Source organism: Tupaia chinensis, unplaced genomic scaffold (genome assembly GCF_000334495.1).
Source record: "Tupaia chinensis unplaced genomic scaffold, TupChi_1.0 Scaffold000216_1, whole genome shotgun sequence".
Lineage (NCBI taxonomy): Eukaryota > Metazoa > Chordata > Mammalia > Scandentia > Tupaiidae > Tupaia > Tupaia belangeri.
In genome coordinates, this window is record NW_006159691.1 from 2,058,801 (window position 1) to 2,078,129 (window position 19,329).

The 19,329-nt window shown below is 41.9% G+C and overlaps 1 protein-coding gene and 1 long non-coding RNA gene across 2 annotated transcripts in view; one reads left to right on the forward strand and one right to left on the reverse strand.

The window, feature by feature from the left end:
* PTPRT (protein tyrosine phosphatase receptor type T) overlaps positions 1 to 19,329 on the forward strand; it is a 1,472,724-nt gene that overhangs the window by 481,838 nt on the left and 971,557 nt on the right. The window lies entirely within an intron of this gene.
* Positions 1,679 to 5,256, reverse strand: LOC102498446 (uncharacterized). Its single transcript, XR_334423.1, has 3 exons — positions 5,151 to 5,256; positions 2,397 to 2,624; positions 1,679 to 2,031 (listed from the first exon to the last, which is right to left on the reverse strand). It is a non-coding gene; the product is annotated as an uncharacterized LOC102498446 (long non-coding RNA).

Here is a 19,329-nt window from a genome sequence, read left to right on the forward strand (position 1 = left end):
AGATTTTCACTGTAGGGCACGTGCGCTCGCCAGACAGACAGAGAGAGACATAGAGACAGAAAGAGAGAAATCACCCCCCAGGGGGGATGGTCACGCCGCAATCCTTTCTCCTCCATTCTCCTCTCGGGATCTTGGGCACGCACGCACACGCGCCCGGCGTGAGTTTTAAGCCACCGGGTCCGGGACACGAACCGCGGTCGACTACGTGGGAATCCAGCGACATAGCCATTACGCTAACTGCTGGTTCCCAATACACTCATCTTTACTCACATGTATGTGCTTGTCTGTGAACCTGGTGCTGTCCTGCAGATAGAGCCTGGATGGGTGTGGTGGCCCTGGGAGCTGAGATCAAACGGGAATTGTCTGACTGGGAGAATGACTTGGTGTTATTGGAGAAAGGTAGACCAGGGGTTTGGGAAGCTGGGGGTGGGGTCAGGGTGTCCAGGGGAATATTGTCCATGTTAAACAGAGAAAATGGAATAAGATTTAGAGACCAAAAAATCAGCTGTGAGAAAAAAGGCAGAAACTGGACAGGGATGTGACACTCAGGTGGAAGGGCCAGTAATGGCTCCAAAGTGAGAAACCTCTGCCCTCTACTAGTGGGCCATGGGCAGTGCGGTTCACACCAGCCAGAGGACTGCATTTGTCCTGGGAGTGTGACACAGGCATCCCAGATCCCGGGATGAGGTCAGCACCCAGCAAGCAGCTACCATGCTAATGTTAGATGCACAGCTTGGCAGTGTCTTTCTGATAGTTGTCTGGGCATCCTGGGGGACTTCAGTTGGGAGGCAGAAGAGCTTGGTGGTTCCTGGACTCCCTGTGTGGCTCTGCTCTTGGTTCTCGGTGACCTTGGAAATTGCTCAACCTCCTGGGGTTGATCAAGGAATTAAACAGCATGATAATGTCAATAGAGAGCTTAACTCTGTGACTGGCAGAGAAAAATCACCAGGCAACACTGGATCTTCCTTCTGAACTTGCCTTCATTGTTATTTTCAACCCTGAGATTCGAGGGCATTTTGGCACCCAGCATGGCTCTGACAGGCTACAAAGTGGCCTAAATTTAACAGTGAGACATAAGAAAGAGACGTTTAAGGGCTTCCTTTTTGAACATCATGAAATGACCAGCAGCACATACAGAGGACAGGTGAGCTTGAAATGAACAGTGACAGGAGAAAGCCCCTGGGACATCAAGTAGCCACAACATCAAGAAGCCACTAGAGACAGCCTAGAGTCTGTCTGTGTAAGCAGATTGGTGGCCAGTTCCTGACCCTGGCAACTGACCGTGGCTTGCTTGTGATCTTGGAGAGCTTACCTAATCCCTGTGAGACATGTGCAAAGTGGTGACTGTATCTCCCTCCTAGGTTATGAGAAGTTAGTGAGTAAATGCACACAGTACCTGGCACAGAATAGTAATATCTCTGGTCATTAGAGCCCTGAGCCCTGGCCTTCCATAGTAAGAGCAGTGATGAGAACCTGGAGCATGTCCTCTGGAGGCAGGAGGGAGAGGGGACAGAAAGGACAGAGGATGTTCATGTGGGGGAAGCTGAGCAGTGCAGAGCCAACTCTGGTCATTTCTGTAGGCTCATCTCCCATCACTTCCCCTTGCTCACTGGAAGTCATCTACACTGGCCACCTCTGACTTACCCAACACTACTTCTTGACTCATTTCATGGTTCTTTTGATCTGAAATTTTTTTTTTATTTATTTTTTGAATGGTTGGTGTCTTCCTTCCCTTTGACCTTATTTCAGGTGTCTCACTTCCTCCGAGAGGCCTTCCCTGTCCATCCTTGCTGGGTGGGCGCTCATGGTTCCTAGTTCAGCTGCCCTCTGCCCAGCTCTGTGCTTATTACTTTTATCATCTTTATCACATGTTACTTGTTTGTTTACTCCACCATGCTCTGCCACCCACAGCACACTGCGACCTCTGTTAGGACAGATGGCTGACTTCTTAGTCATTCTGTGTCACCATCATCCAGTGCTGGCTGTCCAGGGTTCCAATTGTCCAGGAGTACAAACTTCTGGATAGCATCTCTGAATCAATACAGAAAAGATGTTTCAGGACCAGCAGTTAGTATAATGGCTATGTTGCTGGACTCCCATGTAGTTGACTGCAGTTTGAGTCCCGGACCTGGTGGCTTAAACTCACACAGGGCACATGTGTGTGCCCAAGATCCCAAGAGGAGACTGAAGGAGAAGGGATTGTGGCATGGCCATAACCCCTGGGGGGTGATTTCTCACTTTCTGTCTCTCTGTCTTTTTGGCAAGCACATGTGCCCTATAGCAAAAACCTCTCAAAAAAAGAAAAAGAAAAAGAAAAAAAAGAAAAGATGTTTCAGCACTTAAAAGCCTGAGTGCCCCTTCACCAGAGGTGTTTGGGTCAAAAGCCATGAACTCACATATTGGTAATGCTGTATAAAGTTGTTAGGAAATCCACATCTCCCTCCAGAAGAGTTTAAGACCTTCATGACATCGGCTTGCCAGTAGCTTTTTCCTGTGAGTTCAGCCTTGTCCCTGGAGTTGGAGAGAATTTATCGAGCATCATTTGCAGACAGCATTGCCTTCTCTGGGTTGGTGACTGCTTTGTTTGCTAGTGCTCAGCCTTCCTAGGCACCATGAGAAGCCATCTAGAAGAAAAAGGGAAAAGAAGGAAATGAACACATACTTAGTGCCTGATAGTATCAGTTAGTTTTTGCTATGTAACAAACTATCCCACAACTTAATGGCTTAAAAACAATAGTGATTTTATTTCACTTATAATTGTGTGAGTCAGACAGGCAATTTTTCTGCTCTGGCCAGCTTGCTTGGTCTCTCTGCTGGACTGTTTTATCTGAGGCACCTGACTCACATTCTAGTGGTTGGCAGGCTGTCTTCTGGGTGCCTTAGTTCTCCATGTGTGGTCCTATCCTCTAGTGGTCTAGCGCAGGTTCATTCTTCTTATGCTCATGGAGTTCTAAGTGCAACAAGAGGGTAAGCTCGTGTATGAACACTTTGTTTTTTTTTTTAGGGAGAGTCTCAAGAGAGTTTCAAGCTCACGATCCTCCTGCCTCATTGTCCCCAAACTGCTGGGATTATAGACACATGCCATTATGCATGGCTGTTAGGTTGGACCAGAAATTGAACCCAAGCCTCCTATATGGTCCTAGCTCGTGGAGCACAGATTCTTAGCAGTGTGTGGCACTGAGTCTGGGACCTCAAACAGGTTTTTAAACCTCTGCTTCTGTATGTTGTTGATGTCCTATTGGCCAAAACAGTTAACATGGCCAAGCCCACAATCACTGTGGGAAGGGATGACAAAGAGTGTGGTTACAGAGAAGTAGATATTGCAGAGAATCTACTTATCCTGTGCAATTGGTTATATACATACTTGTATACATTCCTTGAAAAAAAAAATCTTATTGCCTCACTGCCTAAGTAAATACGGACTTTGATTGTTGTTTGCTTTAAATGGATAGAGACCCAGAAGTTCAGTTAAAGGAGGTGTCTTCACACAGTTGAAACTCAGTGAAAGTTTCCCCAGACTAATTTAAATAGACAAAGAAGATGCTCTTCAAGATTGTTGTAGTAGAGAGAGATCAGTTCTGCTGAAACAAAGAACTGGAGAATTTTTAAGAGCTGTAATTCTTAAGCCACCTGTGTTTACTAATTGACTTTAGCCGAAGAAAAGTAAACTTTCTTATTTTAGATAGTTTTAAAAGTTGGAGATGGGCCAGCCCCACAGCCTAGTGGTCAAGGGAGCCAGATCCCACATGGCCGACCTCGGTTTGAACCCTGGCCCCAGTGGTTTGAAAAAAATAAAATAAGATCAGGTGGCTGTGCATGCCCCAAATTCTGGTAAGACAGAAATGGAGGAGAAAATATTGCCACATATCCACACCTTACTGAGCAGTGCTTTCTCCTTTACTCTCTCTTTCACTCATATAATTTCCTTCTGGTGAGTGTAAGCACCTTCTGGAAATTAAAAAAAAAAAAGTTGGGGCATGAGGCACTGAAGTTAGGCTTCTACCCCTCCTGTAGAAACTGAGAGATGCTATCTCCTCCTATACCTAGATTTCTAAGAGATGGTTCCCAGGTAACCTTGAGAAAGACATTTCTGAAGTTGTAAAACTGGTCAGAGGCTAAGAGAAGATTTATGTACATTTCAAAGGGACAGAGAAAAGAATTTTCCATTACAAATTTTCTAAAATAAATGCTTAGAGAAAAGGGAGGTAAGGGACCTAGAGTCAGGAAGAATCCTGTCTGAAGTTATTCCAACCCAGGGGAATGTTAAAACCATGTCTAGTCAAAACTGAGATTTGAACCCAGGATCACCTGATGCCAACACTCATGTATTCCTTCCACCATGATTCATAGTGACCACACACAATGGGGGCTGCAGGTTGGCAAGGCAAGTCTGTCACTACTTAGAGGCAGCTTGGCAGCTTCTGAAGTATTTGTCTTATTTGAACTGAAGAATGTATTTAACACATCGATGAATCCTATAAAATCGCAGATGCAGCATATAGAAAAAGTAGATCTTAAAATAAGCTGTAAAAATTCTAGATCCACAATGTCAGAGCCAAAAGGGCTCATGAATACAAGTGAATTTATTCCCCTGGCTGCACAGGTGGAAATCGAGGTTCCGCACAAGGTCACAAAACGATACGGGGTTGGATATAGAGGGCTTCCGACTCCCAATTCCCAGTGCTGAGTTCTTTCTGGCTCATCCTCCAAGGCTTCACACAGTGGCTTTTCCTGTTTTCCTTTTCTCTTTATTTCCCTTTCTTTTCTTTTAAAGGATCACTGGCAGCTACTGCTCCAAGGCAGAAAATGTATTCATTTAAATGACTTCGTTTGGAAATAGAAGCTTGAATAATGATGTTACCATTTATAATTGCTCTGATTAACCACACCACGTTTTGCAGCTTAGAATAAAAAAAGCCTCATTCCTTTTGTGATGTGAATTTTAATTGCTTTCTCTCAGGAAGACCCCTCCAGGCTTGCTTGCTTGCTCTCCAGTTTCTGGAACCCCAGAAAGACCCTTCCAGGCATACCTGTGTGCTTTCTGGGTTCTCTGGCTGAGATGTGGGGCTGGATGCAGGGCAGATATTCTGGGACTACCAGGTTGGTTAGATATTTGGGGATAGAAGCTACTGGCCTTTATAGTCATTCACCTTTGGACTGAAGTATAATACTCCCATCAGTACCACAGCAGCAGGGTTCCCAGAGGGCCCAGACTGGAGACCTGGGATAAAGGGATTTAGCCCAACTTTCCAAGCATGTTTGATGCACACACACTGTAGTTGTCATCTCTGAGATCACAAAGGGGGCAGAATCATCCATAATTTATCTGCCAGTGAATGTGTCTTTTCAGATGGGTTTACTTTTACTTTTTTCTGAACCTTCAGGATATCTTAGTTATTGTACAGTGCTATGGAAAAGATAAGAATTTAAGAAAATATAAGTAAATATTTATTTGATTTCAGGAAGATCAAGGGCTTTCTGGGTATAAAAGCCAAGAAACAAACCATAAGGGGAAGAATGATAGATTTAGTAACAGAACAACAATGAATGTTTATAAGTAAAAGTAGAATTACAAAAAAGTAAAAAAGAGAACAACTCCAGGAGAATATTTACAACATGTTTGATTCACAATTCAACTATCCTTAATATGTAAAGAACACTAGTAAACAACAACCAAAAAATCAGTGTCTTCATGGGAAACTGAGAAAAAAGATAGGAATAGAGAGTTCATATAAGAACATTTCTACAGGAAATAAAAATCTGGGAAAAAATCAGCTTCACTTGTAGTTACTGAAATGTAAATTTTAGAAGAGTAGAGATACCATTTTTCTCTAATTATACTGACAGCAATTAAACAATGATATAGTGGGGATGAGGTGATCATCAAGAGTATTAATATCTACACTCTTTTGGAGGACAATTTAGTGTATAGTTTTAGGAACTTACACTAATAATAAATTGTCAGGAATTTATTTATTTGCTTAGGTTTTCGCCATATGGCACTTGTACTCACAGGGGAGTGATAGATGGAGAGTGAGAAATCATCCCCCAGGGAGGATGTCCACGCTGCAGTCCCTTCTTTTCCATTCTCTGCTTGGGACTTTAGACATATATGCAAATGCACCCAGTGTGATTTTCAAGCTTCTGGTCCAGGATTTGAACTGTGGCTGACCATGTAGGGTTTAGTGCCTTAGTCATTATAACATCTGCTGGTCCCAGGGTCCAGCGCCTTAACCACTATGACACCCGTTGGCCCTAGGAATTTATTATTTTAAGGAAATAATTAGAGATGCACATAAAAGGTAATATAAAAGGATTTTTTTAAGTCAAAGCACTATTTTGGATAGATAAAAACAAGAAAAATAAATATAAACATCCAATAATTGAGAGTGGTTATCATAATTTATCTGGCTTTCATTTGATAGAATTATCTATAGTCATAAAAAATGATAGTTCCAAGTAATAATGAGTATCATGTGAAAAGTATTACACTGTGTTAAAAAAAATGAGTCAATGAGGGCCAGCCCATGGCCTGTTGGTTAAAGGCACCATATTTCATGTGGCTGTGCAGGTTGAGTCCCAGATCCAGTGACTTGAAAAACATACTGGACATGTGCATGCATGCCCAAAATCCCCAAAGGAAAGAGAAATGGAGGAGAAGGGATTACAACATGACTAGTCTCTATGGGGTGCACTCAATTCCCCACCCCCATTCTCTCTCTGGCAAGCTTATCTGTTTCCTGACAAAGAAAAAGTAAACCTTTACAAGCAATTTGTTACTGATTTTATTTAAATTATACAGAAACAAATGAATTAAAGGGAATAAAACAAAGTGTTAGCAGTTCTTATTTTTGAGGAGTAGGTTATGGACAGTTCTTTATTTTTTTCAATAAATTTTTGAACTTTTTTGTATTTACTAAAATATGTATTTATTTTAAGACCAATAAATGATAGGAAACTAAAGCACTGAAACTAAAACATAAGGAGAAGACAGTGAAGAGATTTGGGATAGGTGAGTCTGAGTTTAAATCTGAACTTTGCAATTAGTAGCGGGAGCACCTGTTGACTTTTTGAACCTTTCTCTTCCCCTGTCTATAAACTGGGAGTGAATATACAACTTCACATGATTGCTTTAAGGGCTAGTTCAGGCTATAATGAAAGCATGCGGTGGTTCTGAATAGACTCAATAAATGTCCTGTAGAACTCTCCATTCTCCCCTTTGGTCTGCCTAGAAGTCTGGATTTGGAACCTGGGATCTAATCAAGACCTCAAACTCTCTTCTGTGATTTCGTGCTTGTTCTGAGTTGTTACTAATTATTTAACCATAGCCACTTGTCCCTTTTTCCTTTCCCCAAAAGAGGGTTAAATCAGGCTGGCTGTCTAACTTTGGCATTGCTATGGTTGAACTTTTGGATAGGGAGTGACCAGCAGGGAGTGTGGTAGTTGAGGTGCTGAGCTCCCCCATAGTCAATCACCATTTGAGTCCTGGACTGGCAGCTTGCAAATCATGCTGGGTGCATGTGTGTGTGTGTGCCAAAAATACCGGGGAGAGAATGGAGGAGAAGGGATTACAGCATGGCCATCCCCTCTGGGGGGTGATATCTTACTTACCCTGTCACTGTCTCTCTTCAGTGAGCAGAGGTGCCCTATGGGCCAAAAAAAAAAAAAAAGAAAAAACCTTGAAAATATATTTTTTGGAATAGGTATACTCAGATTATGTCATGCATGACTATTTTAGAAGCTGGGATATGGGCTCTTCCATTTGTTCCCTCTTTCTCTTGTTGGTTTGACAGGTTTTCTAAAATTGTCATTCCTGTGTGGCAAAGAGGCACTGAATGGGTATTTGAAGAATGTGTTTATGGACATGTTAACTCATACAGTGTATTAGGAAAGTTTGTAAAGATACATCAAGAGCCTTTAGCCACCTTCATGTCTTTGACTCATTTCTTAGTTTACTATTGTGTTGCTAAGAGGAAATACCTGAAACTGGGTGACATATAACAACAGAGGCTTCAGTTCACAGTTCAGAGGTCCAGTGTCCATAGGCCGTATCTGGTGGGTGTCTTGCAGAGCCCATCACAACACAGGGTCAGTGGAGTTGCTTATCAATCTCTCTGTTCTGAGCTTATTCTTTCTCCTTATAAACCCATCAAAGCTTAATGATGGGGGGACCCAGCCTTAATGACCTTAATCCTAATCTAAAGTCCCCAATCCTACCCCCAAACCCCACCTTTTAACATACAATTGGATCAAGTCTTCACCCTTTTAATTTTTTTATAATTGCTCAACATTTGAATTTTGGAGAGGCACAAACCATAGCATAATAATCTGATGTTTAGGAAATAGTGTTCTGGGGCCAGGAGGTGGCATGGTGGTTAGGGGGCAATGGACTCCCACATGGCCGACCATGGTTTGAGTCCTGGACCTGGCAGCTAGCTTTCTCACTTTCCCTCTTTCTCTTTCTTTGTACCTCTCTAGTCAATTTTAAATAAATAAATAAATAAGTAAATTTAAATAAAATAATTCTTTTAAAAAAGAAATAATGTTCTAAGATAATAAATAGATGCATACCATATTTTAGCTACAATTAATTCCATCTCTAGCCTTTTTAGGGTTTGAGTGGATATGGCATGAACTTGGTTGCCTATGTTCATGAAACCCATGGAATAAGGGCTTTTTTAGCAGTAGGTCACATGTGAGTCTATTCAGATAGTGGTGCTAATGAGGGCTCCCTATGTCTGACAAAGTTCTGTCAATGACGGTGCTCCAGGTGAGAGAAAGATCATGTGGTATAATGTGAAAGAGCCTGATCCTTGGCAACTGTAGACATAGACTTGCATCTCCATATTGCCTTATGACCTTCAGTAAGATGCCTCCCCTCTTTATGCATTCATTTTTCTCGTCTGTAAAATGGACACAATGTTATTAGCCTTTCAGGGATTTTGTAAGTAGGGGTGGAAAGAATGTATATAATTGGGCCAACTGCTTTATGACTGTATCTAAACATTCTCTCTTTTTAGTGAATTGAACTGGTAGTTTTTGATGCTTCAGCCTTCTGGTTCCCTTGGACTCACTGGAAACAGCCAGGTTTTGGTGGCTTCTCTGTCATCTGTAGCCTCCAGAAGCTGTATTGGCTGAAATCTTAGGTAGCCTGCCTAGAAATTGGGGAAGGTGCAAATAAGGATAGTGGCAATTAAATTTTTTTTTAAAGCATCATAATAAGAGCATTTTAAGACAGGAACTTTTGCAATAACAACAACAAAAAGCCTTTTTCACAAAACAAAGGCAGTGTGCAATTTTAGATAAATTTTTAAAATAAAATTTTGCTGAAAAAGATTTTGCTGAAATATATACCTATTACACAATATATGAAAATAGAAAAAGTAAGAAAGATATGTACATATTTTCTTAAAAATACATAAATATATAAACACACACACACACATATATATATATATACACACACAGACGTATATATGCTAGGCATTTACAATAGGGCACATGTGCTTGCAAGATAGAGAGAGACAGACAGGAAAAATGAGAAATTACCTTCCTGGGGGATGGCCATGCCACAGTCTCTTCTCCTCCATTCTCCTCCTGGAATTTTGGGAATGTACATACACGCACCCAGCATGATCTTCAAGCCGTCAGGTCTGGGACTTGAACCACAGTCGGCCATGTGAGTGTTTAGTGCCCTAACCACCATGTACCTGCTGACTCCCTTAAAAATAATTTAAGAAAATGTGTATCTATTTCATGAGAGAGAGAGAGAGACAGAGAGAGAGAGAGAGACAGAGAGAGACAGCCAGCCAGCCAGCCAGCCCACCCCAGCAACTTCTTTCTTTTTTTTCTTTTCTTTTTGCTATAGGGCACATGTGCTTGCCAGATAGACAGACAGAGAGAGAGAGAGAGAGAGAGAGAGAGAGAGAGAGAGAGAGAGAGAGAGAGAGAGAGAGAGAGAGAGAGAGAGAGAGAGACAGAAAGCAAGAAATCACCCCCCCCCCCGAGGGGATGGCCATGCTGCAACCCCTTCTCCGCCATTCTCCTCTTGGGATCTTGGGCATGCACGCATACACACCTGCATGAGTTTTAAGCCACTGGGTCCGGGACACAAACTGCGGTCGACTACAGGAGAGTCCAGGGACATAGCCATTACGCTAACTGCTGGTCCCCAACCCCAGCAACATCTTAAGAGTGTGATCCACCCCTAGTCTTCACTGACTGGTATCTTGGGCATGCGTTACATGCATGTGGCTGGTGTACTAGCAAGGTCTCTGGACGCAACTCATGACCTTTCCCATAGGAGTCCCAGCTGTGGTACCTCTGTGCCACTGCCTGACCTCCCCATGTATTTGTCGGACTAATCATTGATAGTATTTTTATATGTTTCCTTTTAGGGTTGTCTGTGCATTTTCATGTAATGGAAAAGATGCTGTGTACATATTGCTATGAATCGCCCCCCCCCCCCCATTTAATGATATAATGTGCACTTTCCTCATGTTATTAATAACTGTAAAAATTGCTTTGAATAGCTTCATGATTGCATTTTCAGTGGATATTAGATAGACAATGATTCGTTTCAATTATTTTCAAATCAATGGAAAACAATATTGTTTTTCATATCTGATATTTTTTTGTATTCTTTGTGTCTATATCAGATATTCCAGAAATTATTTCCTTGTTCAGAATGTCTATATATCAGGCTGCAGAATTATACTTCATTCAATGTCTGTAATGACTCATGGTTAAATCTTTAATGCATTCTTTTTTCTTTTCTTTTTTTTTTCCCATAATGTTGTCTATAATTTCCATTGGAAATCGAGATGGTATACCAGTCTTAAGAAGTCAAGCTCAAAAAAGGAAATTAAGTGGTGCATTCCTGATTTGGCGTGAACACTGATGGCAAAAAGAGAATGACCGTAGGGTGTGGTGCTGACCATAGCTTTTGTTTTATTTTTTGTTAAGAGTTAGGAATGAGTGAAAAAATTGAGGGGTGTGTTTCATTTTGTGGATAATATGAATACAGTGAAATCGAACAGGTTTTTTTTTTTTTTCTCTCTCTCTGTCTAGCCTTAGTGGAACTTGTTCTAATTTTCTGGAGTTGTTCACCCAGCGCTTACGATTGCTTTTAGCAGCAACCATCTCATTTCAGGAGCCCGTGAAGAGGAAAAGCAAATGTGTTCTCACGACTGTGAGTCAGTGTAGAGTGAAGGAAGCTGCAGAGAAGCTCGGCATGTGTCTGTGGGTGTGGGATGGTATGAGAGGGAGTGTGTGTGTGTGTGTGTGTGTGTGTGTGTGTGTGTGAGCGTGTGTGTGTTGGGATGCGATGCATTTGCAAAGAGAATTCGGTCCGAGAGGAGAGGGCAGTGTGGGAAATGACACAGTTGTGCAAAGGTCCTACTTGCTGAAATGAGTGACTATAAAGATCTACTCTGGGGGCTCCAGAATTTTGTAGTGAGGTGGCTTTGGGGTAATCAGTGCAAAATGTGTAGAGGTTTTGGTTGATGGAGAGTGTGTGCTAGGAGTGGTGACCAGAGAGGCTAGGTTACCTTTGCAAGATTGTAGAACCAAATTCAGGTTATTATCTGTTTTATTGCATTGCCCCTCTTTATTTGTAGCTTGTGAAATCTGTTTAGCTGGGGTCCAGTCTGCTGCTAGTTGGAGGGATAAAACCGGATAGTGGTGAGGTGTTGCTCTTAACTAAGGGCAGATAGCATCTCAGTACACTCTGATCTTTCAAAAACAGTCCAGAGGGCCAGGAGGTGGCATAATGGTTAAGATACTGGACTGCCATGTAATCAACTGGGGTTTGAGTCCCAGACCTGGCAGCTTGAAATTTACACCAGGTGCCTGTATGTCTGTGTTCAAAATCTCGAAAGGAAAATGGAAAAGAAGGGGTCATGGCATGGCCATGACCCTGAGGAGTGATTTCTCACTTTCTATCTCTCTAGTGAGTGCATGTACCCTATAGCAAAAATATTTCTCCCTCTCAAAAAGCAAACAAACAAAAAAAAGCAAAGCAAACAAACAAAAAAAACAGTCCAGGATTTTCTCTGCTTTTCTTTATACCCTCAGCTCTCTCCTCAAACACTCTTAGAGAAAAAGGGGACTACAGTGCTGGGAATCACCACTCTGATTAGCATCTGGTTTATGCACCTGTCAGATGAGGCGGCTCATTACCTGGAAATTATATTCAGTTTTCCGAATAAATGGCGTTCTGGTAAATACTTCCAAACAGAATTTATTCATTTATACCTGAGCCAGGTGTGCATTTACTTTCTACTATTTTGTGTTGCATAAAATTCAAACTAGAATCCTACCTCTAAGGCTCCAGCCATTCTCTTTTGGCAAGATAAAGAAACGAATTCTTGTTTGTTTCATTGATTCAACACATATTTAAGTACCTGTACCTGCTATGAACCAGGGATTGTTTCAGCTAAGTTGAACTGCAATGGGGACAGGGGAATGAGGTCCTTGAACAAAGAGAGTTTACAGTTTGGAGAAGAAAGAGGTAAAGCATTAGTGATCAAGTAATTGCAAATCATAAGTTCAGGGAAGAAGATGCCAGGTTGACATGAGTGACTGATGATGAGGTGGGGCAGAGCTTGTGACAAGTCCCTCTGAGGAGGTGACATTTGAGCTGACATTTGAGGCCTAAATGTCAAGATTGAACCTCTTACATGAAGACTTGGGGAGGAGCTAGTGTTTTTGTTTCTACCCCAGTACTGGCTTCTTCCTCATTTTTCCCATGTCAAAATCATGCTGGCATTCACTGAGTGGCTGAAACCAAAAATCTAAATCTTATCGTCGATTCTGTGTTTTCCTTTTTGCCCTCCTGGATCCACTCCTGAAAGATATACCTAGCCTGAAGGTATTCTTCTGTCCATCCCTTCATTGAGTTCTCATCACCTCTCCTTAGGACCCCTGCAGGAGGCTTCCTGATCCATTTTCCTGCTTCCATTTTTGTCTTCCTCTGTACCCCATAATTATTCTTCACTCAACAGTTAAGTTGAGCTGGTCGATGCAGTAGCTGCCAGCCATATGTAAGTATTTAAATGAAAATTAATTAGAAGAGGATAAAATTAAACATTCAGTTTCTTGGTCACACCAGCCTCATTCTACTGCTCAGTTAGGTGTGGCTTGTGTCTACTGCATTTGACAGTGTGGTGTACACAATCCATTTCCATCAATGCAGGAGATTCTTGGGGACAACGTGACTCAGAGTGATCTTTCCAACATATGCATCAGGTCACGTCCCTCTCTGTGTAATAGTGTGAATGTTTTCATAGTACACTCAGAATACAACGCAAACTGTTCTGGTGTAGACTCTCGTATGCCCTAACCCCTTCATCTGTACAGCCATTTCTTTTTATTTATTTATTTCTGAAACATTTAAAAAATTAATTTACATTCATTCCCTAAGCAGCATCACAGCATACGAAATGTGATTTCCCATCCAGAATCAGCCATTTCTTACTCTTCTCTCCTCTTTGATCATTGCTTCCTAGCCATACCTTGAATTTTTGTTTCTAGAACACAGAAGGATTATTATTTCCTTAGGGCTCTTAAAGAATTCACATTATGTCCTTGGGTTTCCTCTACATAGGATGCCTTGCCTCCTCTTCCCCAGCCTAGACAAGTATTTTGTATTGATGGCTCCTTCTTGCTATTTAGAGTTCAAAATAAATATTACCACCTCATGGAGGCCTTCCTTGACTGCTTCCTTCAGTAGCTGTACTATAATCAAGTTAAATTGTTTGCACACTCTGGATATGATCTGATGTTTTTCTTCCCCATTTATTGCTGAATCATCCATTATATGACTCCTAGTATGTGAGCTTCCAAAAGGCATAGGTCTGGTCTTCCTGCTTTAAGGCTATCATCTCAGGGTCTAGAACAACATCTGACTCATAGTAGGTGCCCGATTAATATTTGTTTAGCGAATGAGTGAATCACCGCAGCATTACTGCTGGCCGGTATGGTTCCTTGTTCTGAATTATAGAAAGGCAGTTTTGTTCTGACTGCCCTTGTGCACTGCACGTTCTGCACAACTGAGCCTGGTAGCTCTGGAGGGAGGGGAGTGATCTTTCTAGGCAGGAGGAATAGCAAGTGCACAGTATCCAAGGCAGGAATATCTTTGAGAAAAAAAAAGACTAGTATGTTTGGAGCATAGTCTGTTGGGAATGAAAAAAAGTTGGGAGAGGCATGCAGGGGATAGATCACATCAGGCCTAGAGGCAACGGTAAGGAAATTGTATTTTATTCTATGTACAGTAGGAAGCCATTGGAGGATTTTTAAGCAGGAGAGAGACATCTGATTTACGATTTATTTACCCTTACAGTTTGATTTCTTTGCCTTTATGGATAAATCTGTTATAACATTATTCTCAGGTATATGATTTGGGGAAACTTCTAGTTTTAACACTAGTTTTCCCAAGGAGTGGAGACTTGCTTCTTTAAGGACTGAAAAAAATCCTTAGATGACACTTGTGGACACTGAAGTTAGGTTCCAAACACACTTTGACTCTTCTTTGAAATGCTTTCTGATGTGCATCCTTGATAATTTTGAAGGTCGAAATCTTTGGCTTCTTCCTAGAGGTGACAAGAGGCACAGACTAAAACTAATTAGGAAAAAAATAGTTGATTTTGTCATTTGTTGAGATTTTGAAATGCAAATAAAATTTCATAGCTTTCCTTTTGGATTGGAAGCACCTACTTTTTCAGCCTAGTGTTTGCTCTGTCAACTGAAAAGTGTGACCTCCAAGACACCTGTGAGCACACCTTGAATCTGTAACTTGCTCTTGCTTCCATTTCTTCTCTAGAGACCAAAGGAAAAATGTATTCAATTCTTCCAAAAGTATTTATCATATTCCCTGGATTCTAAGATACTATGCAGAAAATAAGAGGCAGCTTTCTGGGGACTATAACAACACAAACATTATATAAATAGTACCATGGCATGTGGGCCACCAGGTGGCATGGAGGTTAAGGTGCTGGATTCCACATGGCTGACTTGTGTGGTTTGAGTTCTAGGCTCAGTGGCTTGAAAAAAATCACACCAGGCATATGTATGTGTAAAATTCCAAGAAGCCTGGAGGACAAGGAATTGTGGCAAAGCCATGGGCCTGGAGGAAGTGATCTCTCTCCTTCTCTTTCTGGTGAGTGTATGAGCCCTATAGCAGAACCAAAAAAAAAAAATAGTAGCATGAACAAGAGAAGTTCAAACATGAAGCAAAGTGTCTATTTTTCTTGAATCATCTGTCATCTATATATTAATGAAGACTGATATAGGACTTGCTGTAGTCTACATGTTTTAAACACAGGCTTGGTTCATCTCCATGGCTATTCTTGAGGTGGTTCAGTTATTGCCCTCTTGTTCTAGATAAGGAGATGGAGGCACAGAGAGGCGAAGTAACTTGCCTTAGGTCACATGACTAGTAATTGGCTGACCAGGATTTCAGCACAAGCTATCTGGCTTCAGGGTTTGATTTGACTATATGATTTGAGAAAATGTGATAATTTGGTGCTGGCTGGTGATCAGCAATTTGAAAAATTTCTTTGTTTCTTAGCTTAAAAACTCAAGGCTGGATCCCAGTTCTTGATAGGTAGTCACCTAACAGTGTCTGATGTTGTTGTTGCATTTGATTCTAGATTTGATATTTAGGTCTATGTCCTAAGATTTGTTTTAATAAAGCAGTTTAATTATTTCACATGGCTGATGGTGCAGTTTGAGTCCTGGACCTGGTGACTTGAAAATCATGCTAGGCGTGTGCATGTGTGTATGTGTGAAATCCTAAGAAGAGACTAGAGGTGAAGGAATTGTGGTGTGGCCATCCGCCTGTGTGTGTGTGTGTGTGTGTGTGTGTGTGTGTGTGTCCTGGAGATAACCTCCTATCTTGACTATCTAAAAATGCACACCCTGTCTTCTCAAGAATAGGCAGGGACTAAACTATTGGACTGAGAGCAGGTGGAAGGGGCATTTGCTGAACGTGGCAAGGCCCAGTGGTTAACTGCACTTAGAGTTGGTTCAAACCTGCTACTTTTGAGCTGTGTAAACTCAGGCAGGTTCTTTAGTTTCTCTGAGCCTGTTTCTTCATCTACAAATGGGTTGAATAAGTTCTTAACCCCACATCTGTTGTTGCTAGGGGCAAGTGTTGGTTTAAATTCAAATTTATTTATTTATTAGTTGATTGATTGATTGATTGAAGGCTATATAGTACACATACCAAATAATAAATAGCCTTTAGCAAGAACTGGAGTAGCACCCAAAATTAAGCATATTGATATTTCTGTAGCCAATATATGAATATGGATGGTAAGAAAGAGATATAAAAACTGTAAATTTAAATCAAGTTTTAGTACCAAATATGTTTGCACTAAAACTTATGAAAAAAAAATTTAGTTTCCACAGCTTTTGAGGATTCAGAAATCTGAGATTAGGGTTAGTGGTCTATGTTTGCCTTGGGGGAGGATTTTATGGTTTGCATGGAGGTGCAGTATTTTTAGTGAACACATTCCATAGTCCATAGCGAAATGGTCAATGTTGTTATTTATAACTCTTTGTAAATGTATTTCCAAATCATTATTATTGAGCAGAGGTGGGCATAGCTGGCTGGTTTTGGTGGACTCTAAACACCTCGTAGCCATGACTGCTGGATTCTGAAATTCTGATTTAGAGCCTAGAGCACCTGTCTACTCTCAGGACCAACTCTCCCTCTTCCCTCCACAACCCCCACTTTTTTTTTTTTTTAAGCTTATTTCTTCCATGAGTGAGAAAGACAGAGAGAAGGAAAGAGACAGAGAAGAAAGAGACAGAGAGAAGGTAATAGACTCATCAGGGTTCTGATGCCATAGTCCCACCTCCCACCACCCCGTAGTCTCAACCAGCCAGGATCACAGGCTCACACAGGCCCAGTGAGCTCAGGGAAGTCTCTGGATGTGAACCCAGAACCTTCCTACGTGGGTCAGCTTTGCAGAGCATCATGTTTTACCACTTTACTGCCATCAGGCTCCCTTCACATCCCCATTGTTTGATCCACACCACTGTTTTGACTAGCCTCAGATTGTTCCAGTAAAGAAAGAAGAAGATAAATTAGAAGGATGGCTTCCCATCCCACCAGTAGGTAGAATCATCCTTTCTGCTGAATCTTTTCTTTTTTTTTTATGGCTATAAAATGAGGGGAAAATTGAGAACAACAGCAGCGACCAAAAGAGCATTTTCCTTTAGGCGAGCAGATGTGTGACACTCCATTAACGATAAGTGACATCTTCTTCTGTCTAGCAGGAATCAACACAATATTCACGTTAACCAGTCGTCAACAGCACCAGAAATGGATGATGACTTGTCAGTTTCCATCCTATCAGTCATTTTCAGGTAAACAGTAGGTGTCTCTGGATTCCACATGGACACAGTTGAGTGTTCACAGCACCTCTCATCTTTCCTAAGTGCTTGAGGAGTTCTCTGTGACTTAGAGCAGAGAACGGGTGGGCCCCCACTGGGGCAGATCTCGAAGATCATAAAGCTTATGATGGACAGACAGAACATGGGCTGAAGAGTCCCAAGGCCTTGGCTTGTCACTCTCTGGCTATGAAACCTCAGCCTATGTTCCTGAGCTCTATGAGCCTCTGCTTCATCCTTGAGAGTAGAGGTGATGGTGCCTCCTTCCTTCACTAGGTCTTTGTGAACAGAAAATGGCTTGTTGAGCATGAAAGTGATTTATCACTTGGGAAGCTCCTGGAAGTGGAGTCTTATTGTGATGCATTTACCTTTAGTTCACTTTTGATTTGCCATAGACTTCATTTGCATAACTCTTGCTGTTCCCCGTGTGTCCCGGCACCATTCTGCCTTTCACTCCTCCTTCAGTGACTTGTCCATTTGTTCCTTCATTTGGTACTAGTGGCCTAGTACCAGTTTGTGTGATTATCCATGCATTCATGTCAGCCCCTACTCACCTACCCATCTATCTCACTGTTGGATCCCTGCTGTGTGGGTGCTGTTAGACCAAGTTCTGGGGTGCAAAGGTAAAACAGAATAGGATGTCTCTTGCCCTCATGGAGCTCAGAGCTAAGAGGGAGGAGAAGTCAGTCCCTGTGGAGTGCCATCAGGTCCAGTTGGTGTTATAACTCAGGAGCAGGCTGTTGACAGTGGGGACGCTACTCTGCTGGGAACCATAGTAGAGGTAGAGGAATGAGCTAACAAAGACCTCAAAAAAGATGACCTCTGAGCAGAGACTCAAAAGGGGGAAGGGCATACTCAGCAGAAGGAATGGCATGTGAGAGTCTGGCATGTTCCGGGAGATGAGAAGAGCAGATTGTACAAGGGGGTTTGTCTTGGCAGAGGTACGGTATGAGAGGTAAGCTGGGGCCAGGTGGTAGGAATCTGGGGGGGTGATACAATGAGAATCTTGGGTTTTATCTGATGTCCATAATTCTCTTGGCAGCTGATGATGGGAGGTTTTGGGCAAGAAAGTGTCAGTCTTCGGTTTGAGTTTTTGGAAGTTCTCTCTGACATCTGGCAGCAGTTTGGGCTTAGAGAGGGAAAGGCGAAAGGCAGAGTCCATGGAATTACCTTCTAAAATGGTTAGAAAATCAGCCCAAGAGGGAAGAAAGCAGCATAGACTCTGAAGGAATACAAATGCTACAAAGGTATTTGGGGTCCGTTGCCAGAATTGGTCATTGTACAAGGGGTCTTCAAAAGTTTGTGGAATATATTTATATATTATGGAAAAATTAGGCATGGATTTCAAAAAGATTTGTACTGAAAGAAACTTGTGCTTTAATTCCATTTTTCCACCAACTTTTTGAAGTCCCTTATATTAGATTTGTAGAGCTGTCTTAACAAATTACCATGAATTCGGTAGCTTCAAACAACATAAATTTATCCTCTGACAGTTCTGGAGGCCAGAGCCTGAAATCAAGGTGTCAGCAGGGCTGCACTTCCCTGAAGGCTCTAGGGGACAATCTGTTCCTTGTCTCTTCCAGCTGCTGGTGGCTGTCAGCCTTCTTTGTGACTGCTCCCTGCAGTCTCTCTGTCTTGGTCTTCACATGGTCTGCTTTTCCACGTGTCCGTGCCTTTTCCTCTTCTGTTTCTTTTAAGGACACTTGTCATTGGATTTAATACCATACTGGGTAAACCAGGATGAACTCATCTCAAGATCCTTGAATTAATGACGTCTATAAAGACCCATTTCCCCAACAAGATCAGATTTACAGATTGAAGAGATTGGAATATGAACCTATACTCTGGGGCCACCATTTAACCCAGTATAGACTGTGAAAAGGTGAATCAGCTCCTGCTTGCAAGGAGCCTTTGAGTAGCTACAGAAGGAAG